This window comes from Sorex araneus, chromosome 1, assembly GCF_027595985.1.
Source record: "Sorex araneus isolate mSorAra2 chromosome 1, mSorAra2.pri, whole genome shotgun sequence".
In the NCBI taxonomy this organism is placed as follows: Eukaryota; Metazoa; Chordata; class Mammalia; order Eulipotyphla; family Soricidae; genus Sorex; species Sorex araneus.
In genome coordinates, this window is record NC_073302.1 from 376,099,808 (window position 1) to 376,124,566 (window position 24,759).

At 37.8% G+C, this 24,759-nt stretch overlaps 1 protein-coding gene across 2 annotated transcripts in view; it reads left to right on the forward strand.

Annotated features, from left to right (window-relative positions):
- Positions 1-9,066: 9,066 nt before the first annotated feature.
- Positions 9,067-24,759, forward strand: part of DGKB (diacylglycerol kinase beta) — a 743,388-nt gene continuing 727,695 nt past the window's right edge. For both annotated transcript variants that reach the window (XM_055124198.1, XM_055124199.1), the window contains exons 1-2: positions 9,067-9,235; positions 9,460-9,702. The gene's annotated coding sequence lies outside the window, so the exon portion shown is untranslated. The remainder of the gene's footprint in view (positions 9,236-9,459; positions 9,703-24,759) is intronic.

Below are 24,759 nucleotides of genomic sequence, written 5' to 3' on the forward strand. Positions count from 1 at the left end.
GTCACTGGGTTTACGGGTGGTGGAGAATGGGCACTGGTGAAGGGATGGGTTCCCAAACTTTGTATGAGGGAAGTATAAGCACAAAAGTGTATAAATCTGTAACTGTACCCTCACGGTGATTCTCTAATTAAAAATAAATAAATTTAATAATAAAAAAAAAGAGCCAGGAGTAAATTCAATGTGTAACTGGGCATGGTCCAAAAATTAAAACAAGAAATTATTCACTGTACAGTGTGCCACTAATTAGTTTTATTATTGAGTACTATGGAGAAAACAGCATAATGTTTTGTTGCTGTTGTTTGGTGTGTGTGTGTGTGTGTGTGTGTGTGTGTGTGTGTGTGTTGCAAACTCTTCAAGTTGGATGCAGAGAAAAATATTATCAAGAACCTATGAGTTTTGTTTTTAAGAAAAGATTATTGAGAAACTTTTTTATATGAAAAACTTTATGGAAAAAGTTTATGAAGGTTTATAAGAAAAATGTCTTTGCTTTGTGAACATTTATTATTTCACAACTGAAATTTATCTCACATTTAATTTAAACTGAGAACTATAATTGAAGAACTACATCCCCAGTTTGAGAAATGAACTTCAAGAACAAATACCACACAGATGGTTGGATTCAAGAGAGTGAAAATGAAGATAACGGTTGTGCTATTCAATTTCTGTAATCATATAACATGTATCTTTTAAACAAAGTACACTGTTTAATCTTTGTCAAATTGATCTATATGTACATTTAATGCATAGTACAGGTAGATATAATTACAGTAAGAAATTATGTTAGGTCTCCTATCAACTTAATGTATTTCATGAAAATGAAAATGAAATCACAAGAAACACACAAGAAGAAATATATCCTACCCAATCACCTCATTCATAATATGAACTCTGCAGGTACTCTTAAGTTATTCTTTAAAGAACTTTACAAGACGTAATCCACATTCAGCTAGTAAAGTACTTTAAAACTTAGAAAAAAACTGTTTACTTGAAGTATATCTTGTTGTTTTAAATATCTTATTATTAGATGAGTTATATGTTCTGTTTTCAAAATGCATTTAAAAGATTATCTGTTAAAACCTCATCTTAATGCAATTGAAAATCTGAGTGCTTTATTTTTGCAAGTTTCTATGCAAATATAAATATGATTTAAATTGGAATAAAACTTAATGGACAAATAAAAGATTTCACCAATGCTAAATATGGGATATTGTTTCAGCATTAGAGAAGGGACAATAGAATTTAGTTTCATACTATCTCGCTTCTTAAGAAATAAAGTTATAATATGTATATATGTATATTTTGTTTTTATTTAAGCACTGACCCAAAAAACAAAATGAGGAATGAGGAAATGTGATTTGAACTTTGGCTATTTTCAAAAATATTTCATAGTGAATGGCCATTGCGAAAATATATTAACATCCACATGGAGGCAGTCAAAAAAAAAGTAGACTACATTTGAATGTCTATTCTCATCTGAAACTTCAACTTCTATACTCCAGTTTCTCTGCATAGACTTTGTATTCTGTGCTTTAAATCACCTGAGTGTTTGGGTTTTGTTATTGTTTATCACATTCCCACTTTATATGGTTCTTAGTAATGTATATGGCTTTGAACTTCACACTTTCTGAATGACTAAGAAAGACTGAATGACTTTTCAGTAATTGATATTATTAATTACTGCTTAGAAAGACTCTTTTTAAGGCCTGTTCTCTCTTTTGAAATAAGAGGAGGATTCCCCCCTGAATTTAACAATCATCTGTTAGATCAGAAAAAATGCTTACTACCCAAAGTAAATCATGCTAATTCTGACATTATTCTTTAGATAAAACTCTTAAATTATTTATAAGACTTGTACTTAAGCAATAACTTCTGAAAGTATTGTTTCAATGAATGTTGAATATAATACAAAGATTATGTATAATACATAGACATGCACTGATATCTCACATACATGCTGATATCTACAAGACATTGTACTTGACACCTACAAAATTCTTCAATTTTCTAAATCTTTCTCTGGGGGGAAGGTATTATTATTATTATCTGTATTTTGAGAGGTGTAGAAGTGTCAACATATCAACATATGGTACTTCGAATTTCCCACATCCATAAGTGTACGAAACGCACAGCTATACAGGACTGAGAAAGCATGCAAAAACCAGCACACTAACTCCTATGCACTAGGCTAATAACAAAATATTCACATTGAATTAGATGGGAAAGATAGAGATATACAGTCCTCATAAAACCCTCCCTGACACAGAGCCATAAAATTGACAAGGAATCTTAATTTCCACCTGTATCATCTCCTTCTGGAGTCATGTGCACATCTAGTGTCCATGACCCAAGTTCTATTATTTATTTTATTTTATTTTATTTTTTTGTAATCCTGATGATTTAGTGCTTAGGCTCACAGTACAGCGCAGGCCCACTGGTGCAGATTTACACTTTGCATCACTAAGAGTTTTCATTGCCGTTTTAGGTGATATTTATTTATGTACTGAAAAAAGAATTTAACTTCCTTTGTTTATTTTTGGCTGTAAAATTTCCCCAGCATCCCTGTTGAAGAGATTAAGACTCCCTCACATATACCAAGAGAAGAATATTATTTTGTCTGTAATATGGAAAGTCTTACATTTATGACAGAAGACACAATGCAAAATCAACTGACACAAACAAGGAAATAATGGTTTCCTTCTGTGTGGAAATGCACAAAAATTTTGAATGCTTCAATGTCTGTAGTTTATCTTTGAAATGCATGTAAATCAAATGAAACTGAAGTTATAAAGTTATGACTACATTGTGAGACTACGTATCCTTTAAAAGCAGGGTAATTGCATTTTTCAATGTTTTTCATCTAATAGATAACCAAATTATTGTTGGATTTAAGTAACAATAGGTATTTTGTACAACAGTTTTACACACTCTATTTCATCACATTAAGTGATATTTTATATTAAGCCTATATTTTTAATAGCTTCTTTAGCTTAATAAAAAAGAATGGGCACTGGTGGAGGGATGGGTACTTCAGTAATGTATGACTATAACTCAAGTACGAAACTGTAACTGTACCCTCACGGTGACTCATTAATAAAAAAAAAGATTAACACTGTCTTGTTTATAATCACTAATATAGGGCTACTGTTTTAAGAACACAAAAATGTATAATGTTCTATGTAGGATAACATAGCCTCAGGTAGTTTAGGTTTATTGGGTTACTCCCATTACAGTGCTCCTTTTCCTCTTTGTTTATTTGTAGCTTCTTTCTTAGTGTTCTGTTGACTTGTACATAATGTTTTTCTCTTCTCCTTGAGTCCTTTGCATAGTTTATTCAGAGCAAGTCCTTTTTGTATGGACACAGGAAGACTTAACAAATGTTATGCTTTTGTAACCTGGGAGTCATTTGACTCTACATGATATTTTCCTCCAGGGCATCTGTTCTCTTGACCTAAACCTCAGCTGCCCTTACTTCCTAGCACCCCCAAAGCACGGTCCCGACGTGGGACAAGAAGGACCCAGGGCAAGCGGTGAGTTGTGTGCTACCCTGGCATCAAGATGGGCCTGGCCAAAGTGCCTACTGCTTAACTTTAAGTTAAGAGCTTGATCATGGACAAATGCTGTCATGATCCAAACAGTGATAACTAGATTCGGACCCTGCTAGGGTGAGGAATGATTAATCTGGCCTGAGTGCTGTGGTCTGAGCCTGTGGCAAGATGTTGCCAGGAGAGCTGCCTTACAAACCTCAATGTATCCCTTGTTATGTCCATACAAAAATAACTAGTATTAAGATGTTAATAAGTGTTTGGACTAAGGAAAGGAAAAAAACCTTAAGAGTCAGGAAGGGCTTTGGAATGCCCTGCCCTCAGGAAGGGCTTTCTTATGTTGATTTTGCTACCTGGCTGGGTATAGCCTAGAGGGCAAGGTGGGAGAGACAAGGAGGAGGAGAGACTCTAGAGGGAGAGGCAGTAGATGATCTAGAGAGAGGCCAGAGCTGGAAGTGCGGGAGATGAGAAAGATGGAAGATTGAATAAACGGTAACTAATCAGCAACCAGCTTGGTCCTCGTTCTTCCTTCGCCTGTCCTTAACCACTGGCCATCCTGATCCAGTCCACACACTGTGGTTTCAGGGCACTGAACGCGGGCGGTGAGACAGAGCCACCCAGAGAGCCCGCGAGTGCAGCACACGCACCTCGGCGAGCTTTAGTTTGGTTTTTTTTTTTGGGTCACACGCAGCAATGCTCAGGGGTTACTCCTGGCTTTGCACTCAGGAATTACTCCTGGCAGTGCTTGGAGGACCATATGGGATGCCGGGGATTGAAACGGGGTAGGCCGAGTGCAAGGCAAATGCCCTACCCGCTGTGCTATCGCTCCGGCCCCATAATGTTCTACATTCTTTAAGATCTGGTCGAGCTTCCAGTTCGTTTGTTATATATTTGGAAGTCAAAAGTGAGGAAAATTGGGCAGGGGAGATAGTACAGCCTCGCAGGTTCTTGGGTGTGAACCTCAGCACCGCATATGGTGTGCTGAGTCTGACAAGATATGATCTCTGAGCGCAGAGTTCATAGTAGACCCTGAGCACATTCGTGTGTGGCCTCGAAACAATAACCAGAGTCGTGCATCATTTCTCTAAGATACCACAGTTGCTTAGCAGCCGAGTAAATGTTGGAATAATTTAAACATCTTTTTATAGGACACTTATCTTCTCAATGAGGCACATTCATTGATTAACTTAATTAATCATTTATATTTTTAAAAATGACCACACATATACTATGTTTCAAGCACTCAGTGGATACTCGAGACACATGAGTAAACTAAACAAGCATACTCTTGACTTACTGAACTTACAGTACTCCGGCTCTTTCCTGTGAGCTAGCATAGATTATAGAAGCAATTTTGGAATTCTTTTGGAATACATGTTTTGTTGATAAGAAAGTTATTCCAACCACATTGGAATACATGGTGTAATGTAAGACATTTAGCTGAAAATTTAGTTATTATTTCTTTCTATAGACCATAGAATGCTTATTTGTTAAATAATGAGAATTTGTGAAGCAACTCCATTTTTATAACGACATTTAGAGATTGATTAATTATAGAAAAAGGCTCAGGAAGATTTTGATCCCCAGTGATGGGAGCAGAAAAGCATCTTAGAGAAATGGGCACAAGGTCATAAAGCAGTGATTTGTGCCCTTTCAATGGAAAATCTTGAATTAAATCAGAGATTAAGGGTCAGCCATCCATTTCCAAATAAAGATTTATTCTTTCATTATCAAACCTTGGGGGATGTCTGATAGCTTCGTTATTTTTATGAAAAGCTATTTATTCTATAAATCCTAGTATACTCTAAATCATTTTTGTTTTAAAGTGAATCAAATGGCTGTTTAAATCTCATAACCATTATTATAGTCCTTTCTGATATTTTCAATCATTACCAACTGAATGTTTATTATTGCTTATTTATAAATATCAGACATCTATAGAGATTATATATATTCAATAATATTTAAACTGACTATACTTAGACCAAAAGATAATGGTTCAAATAATACAGCACATACCCGCAATGTAGGGGGCACTAAATTTAATCCCCAACACTGCATGCACCCCAGAGTATCACAGACAGATAGACAGAATCTGAGCACCACCTCCCAGTAATGCTGGGTGTGGACCCCTAAACAAAAGTGTTCTTTCTAACTATAGTTAAATTTCTAAATAAGACAAAGAAAAAACAACAAGACATAAAATGTTAAACTATAGAATTGAGATTCTGGTTATTTTAGTAAAAGATTAATTGCAAGTTTAAGATAAATCTCAAATCATATCACAAATGAACTAAGGTTGTTGTTGTTGTTTTGCATTTTGGATCACACCTGGCGATGCTCAGAGATTACTTCTGGCTCTACACTCTGGAATTACTTCTGGTAGTGCTCAGGGAATCTTATGGGATGCCAAGGATCAAACCGGGTTGGTCATGTGTAAGTCAGGCACCAAACCCACTGTACTATTGCTCTGGCCGCACATAGATACTAATACTAAGTTGACCTATCAAACACATTTCTACGTAGTAACAGATTCTGTTCCTTACTTCTTTATATTTTATTGCATAGAATTATGAAACTGTGAAGTTACTCTTTCTATTCTAAATATTATGTTACATATTATTTAATAGATAAGAGAGGCACAGATATAACTTTTTAAAATTAATTTATATTGTATTGAATCACCATGAGATATGGTTACAAAGATTTCATGTTTGAGTGTTTGGTCATACAATGATCAAATAGCCATCCTTTCACCAGTGCACATTTTCCACCACCCAAATATCCAGGACTCCCCACCCCTACACACATCTATCCCAACCCTTCCCTTGTCTGTGTGGCAATTTCCACAATACTCTCTCTACTTTGATTGCATTCAATATTTTGACACCAGTCTTATCATTATTTGGAATTTTCCTGCCTTGGTAGTACTTTAGATCCCGTGAAAAATGACATTTGGAGTCTTCATGTGTACTTTTATTGATATTATTCTAATATTTAATGTGCAGAATCTCGCACGGCAGAGCCTAACAAGCTACCCGTGGCATATTAGATATGTCAAAACCAGTAACAAAAACGGTCCTCATTTCCCTGACCTTGAATGCGACAAGGGACAGATGGAAACGTTACTGGTGCCGCTCGAGCAAATTGATGAGCAACGGGACGACAGTGACAGTGATTCTAATGTTTAATGAGGTTTTCATTTTTTAAGTCTTTTTTTATTTTATAAGGTCATTCACAATATTTGATTACAGTTAATATTCAAACACCTATCCAACCACCATTACACCTTCCCACCACCATATTTGGGATGTTTCCATCTCAAGCCCCAATCCCTATCCCAAAGCACAACTGAAATAAATAAATATGTTTTGTTTTGTCTGTTATGAAAAACTGCTGAAAATGCTACAAAAAAGTATTTATAAGGAAACAGTGTGAAGATTATTCTATTTTGGCAGGGACCATTAAGACATTCTGTAGGATATCACTAGCATGTTGTTAAAGGTTGAGTGATGTGAGCTTTCGTCTATTGATATAACAGATACAACTCCTGGACTTTGTATTTTATTAGGATTTTGATATTAAAATTTATAGATATCCTGAATTTATCTTTTTTTTTTGCCTTTTGGGTCATACCTGGCGATGCACAGGGGTTACTCCTGGCTCTGCACTCAGGAATCACCCCTGGCGGTGCTCAGGGGACCATATGGGACGCTGGGAATCGAACCCGGGTCGGCCGCTTGCAAGGAAAACGCCCTACCTGCTGTGCTATTGCTCCAGCCCCTGAATTTATCTTGAATTTAAAGCAGAAGGTGTGTTTTTGGGCCAGACCTGGGCTTACTCCTGGTTCTGTGCTCAGAGATAGAGATTATGCCTGAAGATGTTCAGGGGACCATAGGTGGTGTCTGAGATTAAACTCTGATCAGGTGAGTACAAGGCAAGTGCCTTACCTGCTATCTCTCCAGCCCCTGTATTTTCTGCAACAATTGTAGGAAAATTTGCTTTAGTAAATTTATATATGTATTATAATTGATAGGGCTGGATCGATAGCACAGTGGATAGGGCGTTCGGCGTTCGCCTTTCATGCGGCTCACCCGTGTTTGATTCCTCCACCCCTCTCAGAGAGCTCAGCAAGCTACCGAGAGTATTGAGCCCCCACAGCAGAGCCTGGCAAGTTACCTGTGGTGTATTCGATATGCCAAAAACAGTAACAATAAGTCTCACACTGAGAGATGTTACTGGTGCCCGCTCAAACAAATCGATGAGCAACGGGATGACAGTGACAGTGACAGTAATTATAATTGATAAATACTTTGCACAATAACTGATTTTTGCTTAGATAAAGGCAATTATTTTCTGATATAGAAAGAACAAGTGAAGATATATTGTTTAAACCTTTTGAGGGGCTCTTTGAGGGCTCTCTCATATTTCCAGGGACAATCTTCACATTAATCCATTTAACTCTGGCTACACAAACACTAACAAAAGGAAAAAAATACATGATAGCACACAAATTTTTCAGAGCAAGGCAGAAATCATCGCAATTTTGTATTAAAATTTTTAAAAGTTGAAAGTAATTTTAGTTCAGAAAATAAAAAGTAGAAGGACATGTACTATTCTATAGATTAGGGAGAGTATGGGGGAGAAAAGAGAGAGAGAATGAGAGGAGGGTAAGTTCATGGTTATCTGGTGTATTACAGAGAAAGAGCACAAAGACAAACTGTTGAGAACATCTAAGTCCTGCTAACATCAGTTTCTATGAGAATATATTGGGAGAAATAAGAATAAAAATGGAACAACCAATTAGATGAGAAAGGTAGAGTCCATAGATAACAGTAACTAATAGGTCTCATCTGAATTCATAACAAACTGAGACAATAGTGTATTGAAAAATCATTGTGGATATTATGAAAGAAAATGAGAGTCTCAAAGGGATTCATATATCAAGATACTCTACATTACAGTTGGCAAACACACTCTTAACTATCTGGTTTTGTTCTCACTGTGTGACGTGAAGGTGTTCATTAGCGGGTTTACCTTTTTATTACTCTAAAGAGTTCTTTTGGACATGTGGTTTAAAAAGATCTTAAACATATATTTGGTGTGACAACACATATGTAGAACTTCCTTTCTCACTTTCCCCACTTTCCCCTTCCTCTCCATTACCCTTATCTGTCCCTGATCATCTGCTCCCAGGTTAACAGATCAGCATGAAGAACCAGAGTGCGCAGTTACAAGGGCACTAGAAATGGGTGTTTGTGGAACTGATGACCTAGGAAGGACTGTAGTTAGTTGACCGGAGAGGGGAGATGGGTATAAGGTTTTCCTAACGGGAGTAACTACAGTGACTCAAGATTCAAGTGCAGTCACTCGCACCTACAGTGCCCTCTCCCTTCTGTTTTATAACTGGCCAGCAGATAAATAGCTCTAAAGCACTGTCTCCCTGTCTGATTCTTTTCTGAGCTAATAGCAATAGTAGCAACAGCAGCTGTAGGAGCGACAGTCAGAGATAGGCAGGGCTGTTGCTTGCAGCCACGGAGATTGCCTCCTCCTCACCACACACTCTCTGCACAGCTTTCCAATATCATCGCGTCTTGGTATAAATCAAGGGCGCAGAGAGATGCGAGGAGAGCCTTAGTCGAGGACAACGGGTATTTCATCCCTGACAAGTGCAGTTGCCTTCAGATGCAAATGTGCGTTACCTAGCTTGGCTGAGAGGCTGGAGGTGGCCGTGGTAGTAAGAGCGGGGGAGTGGGAGGAGTAAGAGGTGGATAAGGGGGGAATGACAGAGATGACTTTCCGGCTCCGGAAACCCACGGCTTTCAGGCTCTGTTGTGTGAGTTGCTAATTGTCACGGTCTGGTGGCCTGCCGCCGGCAGCCTGTTTTGTTGATCGCAAGTCGATTTCCATCTTTCAGACACTACTTGGAAAGGGCTGTGCGTTCTGCAAGGGGGTGGAAGTAAGGAGGAGGAGATGCTGTGAGCAGAGTTCTGGAAGCTGCACGCCTCTGGGGAAACGGAGCAGTGAGGGAGCTTTGCACGGAGCCGAGAGCGTGCGAATTGGAAGGAATCCTGAGAGCTGGCCAGTCCCAGCTCCTCTCCGGAAAAGCAGTTGCTCTGGCTTCAGAGAAGCGCCCAGCCTTCGCCTGCATCACACTGCAGTAAGTTAAACTCAACACGGTTGGCAATATTGAGTGGCTTCTGGGTAGGTGGTGCGGGGGAAGGGGAAGCTCAGACATGGCGAGGAAAGTTAGGAAAAACAGAGCTCTGAAATCTCCGAGAGATGAAAAAAAAAAAAGAAAAATCGGTTGGCTCCCTGACTTGTCCTAGTTAGGCTATTAACGCTCCGTTCTTTGCAACCGGATACTGCTGGTTCATGTATGCAGAAGGCGCCCTCTCCCCTCCCTGGTTTTAAGCAGCAAAACTGGTACTTGTGTAGTGAACTTAATTACTAGAGTGGTCTCCGGAAAGTTAATCATGGGTGGCTGTTCGCCCTTTCAAAGGAAAACGCCTGCAGAGACTGTCTTTGACTTTCAAAGAGCCAGTGTATTGTGAACTAAATTCCATTCCAAGAGTAATCCTGATCTGTGAAATAAAGAGCCAGTCAAACAAAAATCTCTGGTTTACTTTACTAAATTAAAACAAACCTTAAGTAGGTCTCCAGATAACTGCTAGGCCCAGGCGACACTGATGATACGATAAACATTCAAATTCTCCAGTGGGTGGGCCGTGCAGGATTGCCCCGGTCCTTACTACCTTGCTACTTGCTAAAGGTTCTCTTCCTGTGGTTTCAAAGTGGTGTTTTTTTTTAAGAGTCATGTCTTTATACTTAGAACTGAGCAGCATTGTGTCCCCTGCTATAAATGTTTTTAAAAAAAACTTTGAAAATCTACTTCAACTACTCCCTCAAATGGCAGACCAACAACTCATTTAGAAGGAGGTTAAAAACAGGTCAGCAAAGGTCATTTCATTGTTAAGCAAAATGCCAAATTATGGTGAGCACAGGCCCTGAGTACTGAAGGTAGTTCTAGGTGTTTGATCAAAATAACTCATCCAAAAATATCAAGGAACCAAATCAGGTCCTCTTTTACACTGTTAAGATTTTTTAAGAAGAACAAAATAAAACGAACTCTTTAAATAGAAATAAATCACACAAATGTGTTAGACTTAACTGTAAGATCATTGGATGACATACCTCGTCATTACACTTTTCTCTAAGAAAGACCAATGGAAAAATAGGTGGCATCTAAAAAAGAATGCTGGATTGTAAAGTTTCATATACAGCCATACATTCTGAAGGAAAAAGAAGTATCAAAACTTTCGAAAAAACTATTGTGAACTGAGAAGTAATTCTCTAGTTCTCTGACATTATAAAAGGATACTCAAGATCACTAATCCTGTTAATTTGATTTTATGTGGTATCACTCTTTAATTCACCTGACAGGTCATTAATTGATTAAAAATAAAACAAATGTGAATGTATTTTTTAATTGCCTTGTCCAGTTATCTTGGGGATTCGAGATGTAAAGTCTTGCTTAATTTTTGCCATACCGAGTAAATTTTAGGTATCCAGTTTCTCTCTCTCTCTCTCTCTCTCTCTCTCTCTCTCACACACACACACACACACACACACACACACACACGGAATTTCTCTGTGCAAAAGCTCTATGCATAACTTAGTAATCACTGAATAAATAAAACTCAGGGGATGTATTTGTTTTGACAGAGTATGCATAGGGGTGATTAAAAATTGTAGACAGCAGTAAAGAGAAAATTAAATGTGTGTACCAAAAAATACTGAGAATGTAGTTGGAGTGAGTTTAAAAGCAGTTTGCAGAAATTCTAGGGTAATTGACCATTACATAAAGTCTTGGTAACTAGCTAGAGAGAGCCTGACTGAAATAGAGAACCCTTTATATGAATAGCAATTTGTCAGAATTTTGTTGTTGTTGTTGTTTAATTTTCCTTTTTTTTTTTTTTTTGACCACAGCCAGTGGTGCTCAGGGATTACTCCTGTCTCTATGCGTAGGATTCATTCTTGTAGATGCCCAGGGTTCCATATATATTGTAGGAAATCTCACCTGGGCCTGCCACATGCAAAACTAAGCACCTTAACACTTATTATATCTCTTCAGTCCCAGAATTTCTTGAAAGTTAGAAACTTAGTGAATGAAGTTGAGTTCTATGAGTATCATAGCATTATATTGGAGGTCCAGCTGGTAATCAGATCTTACGTTAAGTCTGAGAAGATTTTCAAAAATTTTAAATAAAACTATTACGGTTTAAAACATTTGTGAAATTTGTTGCTACAGATTTTTCACTAGACAAGTATTCTATGATTCATACTTTTCCTTGCACACTTCTAAAAGGAAAAGTTGTAACTAGACAAGCTCAAGATAGCATCCGGCCCCTCCATGGAATTCTGCTTTGATGAATGACTAATTTTGATTTAGGAGTTTGAAATGACAATTGATAATAAACTTTCGAGATTCTTAAGGGAGGCCTGAGGAACAGAACTGTACTGTATGATATGTGGCATATAATACTCTAAAATACCATGCATAACTCTTTATGTGATACTGTTACAATATTTTCTTAAGAATAATGCTTCTAGTCTAAGATCACCTGCCTAGAGAAAGCTCTAGGCAAAATTTGAAAGCTGCATTTCATTGCCTCTCTCCCATCACACTGCTTTTTCTGTCTCTTGTAAGATATCATAAGATATCACAAAGTCTTATCCCATGTAAGAAGCAGTTGTTCACCTTTGGGTATTAACAATAAGATGAAGTCAGTTCAGCAACTTTTATCTCCTTGTGTTATTTACATGTATAGTTTACTCATCACAATTGAAGAGTAATTCTCAGTTACTGTGAGTGGACTAACGATAATTAGGTTAAGTACTTTGAATATATCTTTTCATTTATGGGATAATAGGTACTGAAGGGATACAGTAATCGCTCCCATTTAACCTTGAGGGATGTATTTAGTGAATGGTGGACTAGAAATAAACCCTAGATGTATTAGCTCTTCCAGGTAATCACTTTGCCACTTCATTTTACTTAAAATGGTATTTTGTCTTGGTTCAGGTGGAGTCAGTTGCTTATTTTGTTAATATAGTTGATGGAGCATGCTTTAGAACCTTACCAGTCACTAGGGAACTCAGTTTAGCACTACCCAAGATTGGATTTACCCAAACTGAATCCTAAATTGATACCAAATCAAACCATGGCATGCTAAAAATTTCTAGTTTTATCAACTGCTCTGGTTTGAGGAACTATTGATGTGGAGATGGTATTTATTTACTAGATGGATATATTTACTAGAAAGTAAGATAGAGAATGGAGTTCACATGGAGGAGAGAAGCTCATATATCAGAAAAATAAGAGTTGAATAGAAAACAAGGAGATGATGTGGTAACTGACTGGTGTGAGAACTTGTTCAAATCCATGTCCTGAGGGATTCTATCAATTTCTCGAGCTGTGTGGAGGGTGGACCTTTTTAAAAGGAAAGTTCATGCAAAGTCTCTTTAAGAAGTTGTAAGGATTGATCATAAAATTTAGGTTTGTCTTCTGATAGGACTGGAGCGATAGCACAGTGGATAGGGCATTTGCCTTGCACAAGACCGACCTGGGTTTGATTCCTCTGTCCCTCTCCAAGAGCCCAGCAAGTATTCCAAGAGTATCCTGCCTACAGGGCAGAGCCTGACAAGCTGCCTGTGGTATACCTGATATGCCAAAAACAGTAACAAGTCTCACAATGGAGACATTATTGGTGCCACTAGAACAAATCAGTGAACAACGGGACAAGAGTGCCACCGACACTGCTATCTTCTTATAATCCTTTTATGTATCTTTCAAGAGTGAAAAATGATGATTCAAGGAAAAGTACAGGAGAGAGGATAGTGTTAACTGAAAAGGTAAAAGAACACATGGAAATATTATTGGTTCTTGCATAATCCCTTCCTGAAAAATACCAGCAAACTAAAGCATTATTTGACTGGTGAAGATAAAACCAAATGGCTCATCTAGGTAAAATTGGAAGTAAAAGGAAACTAACGTGGTTACTATCACTTGTATTCTTACCACAAAGATGCCACTAACAAAGAATAAAATGAAAAGAAAATCAGCATATAGCCAAACAGTATTTTAAGATGGGCCTTTCTCAGCATGCTAAATTTAAATAGCTGAAAAATAATTTTAAACTATTATCTTAGTCAACAATTTGAAATGAAAGACTTGTTTTGAACAAGGAATTTGTATCAAATTTGGAACACAATGCCCTTGACTCAGATATTTTTAATTGGCTCTATGCCAGTAATTACAGCTCAAGGAGCATAAAAGCTGTTACTTTTAAAGTAAAAATATAAATGTATACTCTCTGTAAGGAAAGTTAATGCTGTCAGACTCTTTTGAGATATGTTTACAATAATGAAAGTTTGTAAATACATCACACATCAGCCCTAATTTTTTCTCTGGTCTCTTGTGATTTGTGGCACTCCAGATTGAAGTCAAGTACAGAGCTGATTTTAAGTGTTGCTTTTTGATGTGATGCTTTAGCTCTCTTCTCTTACAATTGAAAAGTTATGAGGGATGTTTATTGAGTGCTTCTTCCATGCGGGTTGCTTATGTACATATCTTCAACACTTAGTCTTATCAATAATTTGGAATAATCCCAATAATTATGGGATAATTCTATTATACTTTTACTTATTTTGTAGACAAATATGAGAAGGTTTACTGAGTTATTTGCAGTTGGATTTAATAAGAATAAAGCTAGATTTTGAGCGATATAATCTGGCTTTAGAGTCCAGGCTTTTCTTTTTCTTTCTTTTCTTTCTTCTAATTTTTATATATTTCATCTTTTATCAAGGCACTGTGATATCTAAAGGTACCCACACCTAAGTTTTAGGAATACAGTATTCCAGCGCCAATCCCAACTCCGGTGTCAACCTCCCTCCACCAGGATGAGCATGTTCTCTGAACCTTCTCTCCCTGCCAGCCTGCCTCTTTGATAGAACTGGAGGATATTTTGTTAAGTGAAGTAGCCATAAAAAAAACATACACATGATGATCTCACTTATCTCTGGCATATAGAATAATAAAAACATGGAGGGAAATAGAGTCCATGTTTCTATGTAAAAGTCTCCACGTTCACTATTACTTGTATCTGGCTTATGATAGTGCTCTCTTGCTTGTGTTGTCTGTTTATGTCCTTTGAGGCAGTTTACACTATTTCCCTGTAATCTCTCTCTTAACACCCAGAACCCGCAGCCCTTAATTATCAGAGTTTCACCTGATGATGCAATTTTTTCCCATCACCGTTCCTCTCTCCAGCATCTTTTCTGACCAGGATCTACCACAAGCCCACTTTCCTCTACATTTACACTACAACGTAATACTTTCTTGAATTATTGGATAAGTCACAGGAGATTGAAGTAATTTGTTTTCTTAATTGACAAAGAAAACTGATCCCCTCTTTTAATGTTTGGGATTATAGTGCTGAAAACAACACCTAATAAGATATTAGAGCTAATTAATACCTTTTTAATAAACTGGATTCAACTCACGCATTCAGTTCCCTTTAAGAGGTTGGGTAGTTCCATGCCTACAACATAACTGTCTGAAAAGGAAAAGAGAATGGTCTTTTAAATCTATGTTACACATCTGAACTAGAAAGATGACTTAAATAAATAAGACACACTGCATATCTACAATATTGGGGGCAATATTTTGTAATAAGACAGAAGGCAGAGTTTTTCTCAAACGACAATGAAAATTTTAACCATATGTAGATTATTTCGGTGTATCCTTGGGAGTAAGTAGTCATTAAAGTAAATGGTTCATTGCAAATATTTTTTTTAAGAATTTTATTTTATTGAATCACCATGTGGAAAATTATAATGCTTTCGGGCTTAAGTCTCAGTTATACAATTCTGAAACAACCATCCCTTCACCAGTGCCCATTTTCCACCACCAAAAAAAAAAAAACCCACAGTACACCTCCTATACCGCCCCCTCGCACCCCCCCTGCCTTACTGAAAAATTTCACTTTACTTTCTATTTACTTTGGTTGCATTCAATATTTCAACACAAACCTTACTATTATTGTTAGGAGTACCCCACTAGAGTCAGACCTGTTGTGAAGAGATATAAGGCCATTACTGCGGCTACGCGGTTTTGGATTTCTGTATTTTAGCAACTAGGTCCAGGGAGATTTTTTTCCAGATATTGGATCATTGCAAGCTTGTAAACCCCATCTGTGGTCGTCATAATATGGCGGTCCCCACGCCCTTCACCCCCGGCAAGGAAGAGGCGAGAGAGAGAGAAATACCTTTCCCCTCCTGGGCTGTCATTGCAAATATTTTGAAAAAAAAGTGAAATTATGGAAGAGTGTTATTTTAAAATTTTTTCTTGAACACTTCTTTCCTTTGAGCCAAAATAGTGAGAAGATCTGATTAAGTCTTAATAGACCAATAGTTCTGCCTCCAAGCAAACACTGGGCACTTGACTACCACTAGAGGAAACATGAAATGAGAATAATCATGGGAAGGTCAATATCCAGCATCTTTTTAACAAAGAGGCATTCTTAATGTATGAAATAATTTGGATTTTACTTTATTAATTATTTATAAATTTATTCTAATTGACCTTAAAATATTATAGTAAAGTAGACCAAATGAGTTTCATGTGTGACTTTCAAAATATATTATTTTTGTTAAAAGAATTATCTTAAGTCATAGATTTCTATTTAATTATTTTTGTAATACACATGAAATAAGCAGTTAAGCACTTTCAAAATAGACAGTTTATAGCAAGGGAAAGAATGATTGGAACAAAATGTGGTCACTATTTAAAAATCTCTTTGGAGTTTTAACCACAGTGTAATCTCAGGATAAGATTACTCTAGCAGGTTAGCTGGGCCTTCCTTTATGATGTAATTTATTTTCCTTTGAATGACCTCAGTTTAGAGCATTTTTTGATTATTTTTGGTGATGGAATTATGGATAAAGATATAGAGAAAGTGACTTCACAAATCAGTCCTTGATTTGAATTTCATTATTTACTTCTTTGGCACTGTGATATATAGGTTAAAACTTATATTCAGCATTCAAATTATATGGCTTCAAATTATATGAGAGCAAACCTTTACTACTTGGATGACCTTGAGTGAGAAACTTAATCATATGCCTTAAATTTCTTTTTTGTAAAGCTGTGATAATAAAAATAAATCCACTTTATAGAATTATATGACTTAATCCTGTATCAAAGTGACTTAGAACAGTAGATGCATAATACATACTAAGAGATTTGATCTATTTCTTATTTCCTATGTTCTTGGAATATCGATTCAGATAAAGTATAATGTGTCAATGACAAAAAATGTGAGTAAAAGTTAAATGTAAAGACATTTTGAATTTTAGATTTTAAAATTAAATATATTAAATTAAAGTATCACTGTATCACTATATCACTGTCATCCTGTTGCTCATCGATTTGCTCAAGTGGGCACCCCTAAGGTCTCCATTGTGAGACTTGTTGTTACTGTTTTTGGCATATCAAATATGCCACGTGCAGCTTGCCAGGTTCTGCCATGCGGGCGGGAGACTCTTGGTAGCTTGCTGGGCTCTCCGAGAGGGACGGAGGAATCGAATCTGGGTCGGAGGCATGAAAGGCAAATGTCCTGCCGGCTGTGCTATCACTCCAGTCCAAATTGAAGTATAAATCTAAAAATACATATGAAAACATGAGACACATAACTACTTTATATATTTTTACTAAATATTTTGCTCAAAATGTTTTCATTAAATTACAAAAGAAATTGGTAATTATTTGCAACTACCTCGAAACTTTCAGCAATGACTGTTTGGTGCTTTATTGTTTTTTATTAATTTATCATCGGTCTGTTATATGAAGGAACTTCAAGGATCTAGTTTCACACTTTCTGTATGTATGTAATTGTTACTACTCCTACCAGCAAGGTTTCTGAGCTATTACTCCCTACCAGAAAGACCCTAATATACACCCACCCATTCCACCCATTCCCTCTTGCTTGTTTTCCTCTCTGGTAATGGTCATAGTTTTCACCAATTCCGGAAGCTAGTTTTGTGGTGGTTGATTCATTTACCTCCTGCTCTTTACTTTGTTGTCGCTATGATAGGTAGTGTCTATAGTAGTTCCTGGGGGGTCGATCAGGGACTCAATCTTTAGTTGTATTGCCTAGGTACATCTTGGATACAGTGTTCACCAGGGTTTGCAGAAAGTGATGGGGTTCACACATTTTTGGGGAATTACACACTTTGTTTTGCAGCCAGAGATCAGTAGGACCTTGGAAATTGCACTTGACTTGTGGAATGATACCAGGGAACAAATCTGTGACCTCACACCTGCACTGTAGATATTCTGCTACGTAGGTATCCTGCCCCCCTCCCCATTTTGTTTTGTGCCAGTTCATTTGCTTTGTTTTTTCATATTATACATATAAGTGCAACTGTGTGAGGTTTCTGTTAATTCTTAGAAATTTAAATCCCCTTCCCTTCCCCTAACCCAAATGCATAATAAAAGGTCATTCAGTTTTCTTCTCTTTACATTCTTAAAATCTAATCATAGCTATTACTCACTTAATTTATAACACAATGCAGTTTTATTGATATTGACTATGCTGCTGTACTGGTGCAGGTTGTGGACATGTGACCTCTTAGGGGAGGAAATTTATTACTCGATCACCTCCGTTTGAAATATTTGAACTGGAAAGGAGGCAGAAATAGAGGTGCTGTGAAAAATCATGACAGGAATGTTGACCTGAAAACAGAACTTTATGCCCAAAAGAGTAGTTTGTACCTTATTCAGCAACTGGTTTTGCTGAGGTGAAGGCTACGACAAAATATATCTTCCTGAACTTTTAGCCAAGAAATTTCTTAGCAGGTTCCCCAATGAAGAGAAAATAAGGGCCAGGGAATTCTGCTTCCCTTCTTTTCCTAATAGTTCAAAGATTGTAAGTAATACTCAGCTTCTTATGGAAAAATAAAATTCCTAAAATTAGATATAGTTATTGTTTAACTTTTTTTTTCTTAGATTTGGGGCCAGATTTGGTGGTGCTCGGGGCTTACTCCTGGCTCTGCAGTCAGGGGTCGCTCCCAGAGGTGTTAAGTGAAAACATATGGGGGTCTGGAATTGAACTCTGGTGGATCATGTGCAAGGCAAGCAGCAGACTAATTGCTGTACTATCTCTCTACATGTTGTTATTAAAATGATTATCTTAGAAAAATAGAACTAATGATACTGGAAGATGGCACAGAGGTCAGGGACCAGGTTTAATCCAGATGTTCAGCCCTGTGGGTCCCACAGTCCCCACCCTCAGCACAACAGGATCTAGCCATAGGGGCCACGGAGTAAAGCTGGGTGGGCAGCACCTCAGGACCGGGGCCAAGCCCCAAACCACCCATCTGGCCCTCTGGCTGAGTATCTTCTGGAGTGGCACCTCAGTCCCCAGAGCACTGCATAGGGGCCTTTTTCGACTGAACCATTCATTGCATAATCATTGATTTACTGGGTCTGGTGCTTTGAAGGAAAAGTAGCAAGGACCATACTCATTTCTGGGGATTTGAAAGCACTGCTTCAGAGAAAGAGAAAGACAGAAGGAAACACATATGAACCAGGAAACATGCTCAAGATGTGTTGTTCTTTGTAATCCAGGCAAGGAAGGAAATTTTCTTTTTTGGGTCACACCCGGCATTGCATAGGGGTTAATCCTGGCTCATGCACTCAGGAACTACTCCTGACGGTGCTCAGGGGACCCTATGGGGTGTTGGGAATAGAGCCTCGGTTGGCCGCGTGCAAGGCAAATGCCCTACCTGCTGTGCTATCACTCCAGCCCCAATGAAGGAAATTGACGGAGATAGGAAAGAACAGAAATCCTGTGTAATGGGGTTGGTGAAAGGATCTGGTTTCTAGGTTTTAAGACACACACTCCTCCCCTTCATGCGTATTTTCCTTATAAAAGAGATTCTAATATTGACAGTGAGTAGAGGAGAACTGTACACCTGAATTAATTCTGAGACCAAGACAGATGAATGTATGGTGAATAAAAAAAAATAAAATTATTGACCAAAACATTTTTATTCAGTGAAAAACATGACTCCCACCTTGCTTTATTTCCCTTTACCTTTATATTCTGGGGTATTCAATTTGTGGCAGTCTTTAATGATTAGAAAAAATCGCAAGTACTTAATGTTGCTTAGTAACTTGGCTGTCATTTGGGGCTGCACATAAACAACTTGTAACTTCCCCACACTTGTCCCAAATTACTAGAATTGAGAAAGAGCTTACAAGCTGATGAGTCACTTTGCTATCCTGTTGTTCTTAATAAGAGTTCTGATTACCAGGATGGGTGCTTTATTGTTATATAATGTTATTTGCCACACCATATGTCAGAACTTTCTATTTGGCAAATAGAGGTGCCTTCTCTGTCACATACTGAAGAAAGTATAACATAAAAGCTATTCAGGGGAGGATGATTGTTTTGTTTTGGGTTCCTGATTTTGAATGTACTCTGTCCAAACTTCACTAGACAACATATGGTATAAGCAAAGTGGTAAGGTTTTGAGCCTGAAGTAGAAATGCTATTTTTAATACTTCTATCACTTAAGCTATGTCCATAACTGATGGTATGTTTGTATTTACATAGTCATATTACCTTTATAGCAATCCTTTTTTGAGGTTTAAGTAGAAATGATATTTTTAATATTTTCATTACTTAAGCTCTTTCCATAGCTTCAAGGTACTTTTGTATTTAAGTAGCCATATTATCTTTAAAGCAGTTCTTGTTTTAAAAAAAAAATGAGGGGCACAAAATAATAGCGTAGTTTCAATATGAGTGCAATAATATCGCACTTTTTTTTACAATAGATAATATTCTTTAATTTTTGAAATTAATAACAGTAAAAAGAAAGCTACAAAAAGAAAACTGAAATCTGTTAGATTTGATGAATATGTCAATGCTGTGACAGTACCATACTGCTTAAAATTTCTTAAACACTAAGAAGTGTCAGTTACAGTGGAGTAGTATTGTCACTGCTTCTTATTAGTGGTGAACATCTTGGGTAGAGATAGTGCCCTATTCTCTGGTTCTTTAACATCTAATTTGTAGATCTTGATGAGATAAAACTCAAATTGCAGTAAGAAGTAAGGAAACATTGTGTGATAAGTGTTAATATGTATGTTAAAAGAAGAAAATTAAAAGAAAGCCTTCCTTTTCTAAACATTATGTAAAGTCAAATAGTTTTCTATTTTAAGGATTTAAAGTTCTTCAGATGCAAATGTGTTTTAGAATCTTAAGGAGTGGGATTTAGTAAAAAAAACTTCTCTGACTTTATTTAATCTTAGAATCCCTCCTTCTGGGAGCAGCTATTAATATCTCTGCAAATCCCAGAGCACAATTTACTGGTCTATTAGTATTTAATTATTCATTAATTTTTTTCTGTGCATCTAACATCTACCAGCAGCAACATCAGTTCTAGAAAGAAAAGTATGAATAGAAGATGCCTTCAAATTCAGTTGTTTTTGATTGGGACTTGTAGAAAATACATACATTTAAAAAATTAAAGTACCATAATTATGAATTGTAATAAAAAATACACAGGGGATACATAGTAAGTTGTTAGAGGTGGTGAAGATGGCAAGAAACTAAGAAATTAATCACAGGCAATGTATAGTTTGAGTTAGGTATTGAGGTAAAAAGCAGAAATTTACTTAAAAAGGACATTAGGGGCTGGAGCAATAGGATAATGGGTAGCCCACTTGCCTTGCCTGGGGTTAAACTGGGTTCAATCCCTGGCACCTCATGTGGTTCCCTGAACACAGTCAGGAGTAATGGCTGCATACAGCCATGAATAAGCCCCAGATATTATCAGATCTGGCCCCTAAAACAAAACAAAAAAAAAACAGTAAATAAGACAATAAGAGCACTAGCAAGTATATATACCATATACTCTTCTTTTTCTCTATGGTGAAAATGCATACTCCATCTGAACAAAAATTTTGTGTGGGTACTTCTAGAGAGATAATTTACAACTCTTTAATTAGCACCTTGACAGGGGATTGTGTAGTGTGTTACATGGAACCTGGAACTCTTGCATGCAAAGCATGTGTTCAGCCTGTTGAGCCATCTCTTTGACCCCCAAAAACATACTTCTAGAGTCAACTGTTGGCTATATATATGAATTAAGAAAAAGGGTGGAAAACTTGGAAACATGAGTTGGTTGTACAGATTCTAATAGAATTCTATTAGATTACTTTGGAATAATTCCTGGCAATTTGTAAAGTGATAATAGATAAGATTTCCCAGAAATAGTACAGCACTGTAGCACTGTTGTCCCATTGTTCATCAATTTGCTCGAGTGGGTACCAGTAACGTCACCATTGTGAGACTTGTTGTTTTGGCATATCGAATACGCCACAGGACCTTGCCAGGCTCTACCATGCGGGAGGGATACTATTGGTAGCTTGCTGGGCTCTCCGAGAGCAAAGTGAAAAAAAATAAAACTAGGAAATATTGGATTTGGATATATTTTGAGTAGATTTGTATAGATGGGATGGTACAGAATGAAAAAATGAATAGGTAACAGAGGAGGTAAAAGGAAATTTGTGGTCTTCCAAAGGATAGTAGGGAAATTATGTTTTATAAAAAAGACAAAGTAATTATCACTGCTGGATATTGCTAAGAGGTTGATTGAGATGAGGAATGAAAAATATCTTCTAGATTAGAACACAGACAGATCCCTGGTGATTTTGTTTGATGGCACATCTCTGGTATGAGACAGTGAAAGTCAGGTGAAAATGTATTATACACTGAGCCAGAGCCAATAAAATGAAAAGAGAAACTCCTTCAAAAAACGTGTCTGTTAAGATTTAAAGAAACATATGTGCTTCTGGAGAATAATACATTTGAAGGATCTTTTATTTTTCTAATATGGGAGCTTTATTTGTTCTGTTGTTTTGTTTTGGGGCCACACCTGACTGTGTTCAGGGCTTACACCTGTCTCTCTGTCCCAGGATCACTCCTGACAGGACCCTGGGAACCAAAATAGGGTGCTGAGTTCATATCCGGGTTGGTTGTGTGTTAGCCCTACCCATATTGTATGTGCTCTCAAGCCACAAATGCTTTTTTGCTTATTGACTTTTTTTTATCTATTTATTTATTTATTTATTTATTTTTGGCTTTGGGGCCAAAAACCACACCTGGATTTGCATAGGTGTGCTTAGGGACCACTGACACAGAGAACTATAATATGGCAACTTTATAACATTTTAAAAAAATCTATAATAATTTAATTTAAGAGAGTTTCTTGCCTGAATGTGCTGGCTGTCTTCCCTGGGGTCCCTTGGAGGGGATGGGCTCCAGCTTCCCTCCCTGCCCCAAGCAGAGGTCCTGTGGCTGAAGACCTTCAGAACCTAGCCACAGTCATGCTCAAAGCCCCTCTCCACACGTTTGGACGAGCCTCACTCACGAAGGTACTGGGAGAGGAATCCAGGTGTGTGGGACCCAGGGCTGAGACCTCCAAGCCTGCTTGGATCGGGACTTGGCCTCTTCCTCCCAGATCTCCCGTTTTCCAGTAGCTAGGTGGACACATCCAGAGACTGCCCCAGGCACCATGTAATCCCACCAAGGGCCGACATCCAGAGACTTAAAACCAAGCTCCCAGAAGCGTGTGGCCGCTTTTCTGCTGCCAACATCTTATAGCCTACTTCTCCCTCTGGGAGAACCTGGCAAGCTACTGAGGGTTTCCTGCCCACATGGGAGAACCTCAAAAACTCAAGAACCTCGAAAACTCCCGATGGTGTATTCATTCATATGCCAAAACCAGTAACAATTTGTGTCTCATTCCCCTGACCCTGAAAGAGCCTCCAATGCAGCATTGTTGGGAAGGACGAGTAAAGAGAGGCTTCTCAAATCTCAGGGCTAGGACGAATGGAGACATTATTGAGACCACTCAAGAAATTCGACGATCTACAGGATGATGATGATGATGATGATGATGATGATGAGTAATTTAAAAAAGGTAATATAGAGAAGAGATGGGCATAAGATAGTGAGAGAGATACCTGACACTTGGAAATAAATATGATCCGAGCCTACTGGAATGGATCTGGAGAGCTTTCTAAGAGCTGACACATGCTATGAATGTGAGAGGCCCTGGTCTGATCCCTGAGTGTATGGGATCCCCCGAATACTTGCTGGGAGAGACCTTAGAACATAGAGCGGGGAATAACCTCTGAACACTGCCCAATGTAGCCCAAAACAAAACAAAATAAAAACCAAACCCCCAAAGTATTACGGATAATAGGGAATTTTGATAAGGAATAGCATCATTTTATTTATTTATTTTTTATTTATTTTATTGAATCACCATGTGAAAAGTTACAAAGTTCTCAGGCTTATGTCTCAGTTATACAATGTTCAAACACCCGTCCCTTCACCAGTGCCCATATTCCACTACCAAAAACCCCAGTATGCCTCCCACCCCCACCCCCCAGCCCTACCTGGATAACTGATAAATTTCACTCTTCTCTTTACCTTGATTACATTCCATATTTCAACACAAAACTCACTATTGTTGTTGGAGTTTCAACACAGACTCACTATTTTTGTTGGAATTTATCCCCCAAGAATATAGCCCTATTGACAAGGAAATATTTGATATTGAGTTTTCGACTGATGAGAATGAAAAGATAAAAAGTCAACCGGCCGCGGTAGTGGCCGTGCGGTTTACAATTTCTGTATTTTAGTAATTAAATCCAGGGAGATTAAAGTTGGAAATTGAATCATTTCCCTTCCTGGAGCAGCATGGAGCAAAAGCTTAGTTCACTGTCTGGATACATGGTTGCAAGCACTCTCTGGAACCCCAAGTCTTATAGCTGCCTCTAGTTCCTGCTCGTTTGGCATTCCCGTGGCTGTGCAGAGGCATGGCCACCAGGGTCGAATCTCGGCCAGAGCCCGAGCTCCGGCCCTGGCCCGAGCCTGCCCAGGTGTCCCGGTTTCAAGTTCAAAGCACACATTTTTTTTTTTCCGTGCCACAAAGTTCATACCTGCTCAAAGGACCCATAAAATGTCGGACACCATGCCTTCTCCCCCAGGAGGGAGGAGAGACCAAGGGAGAAGGATATTTCCACCATTTCCCGGCGTGGGTGGAATAGCATCATTTTAAATAAAGAAGGGAAAAA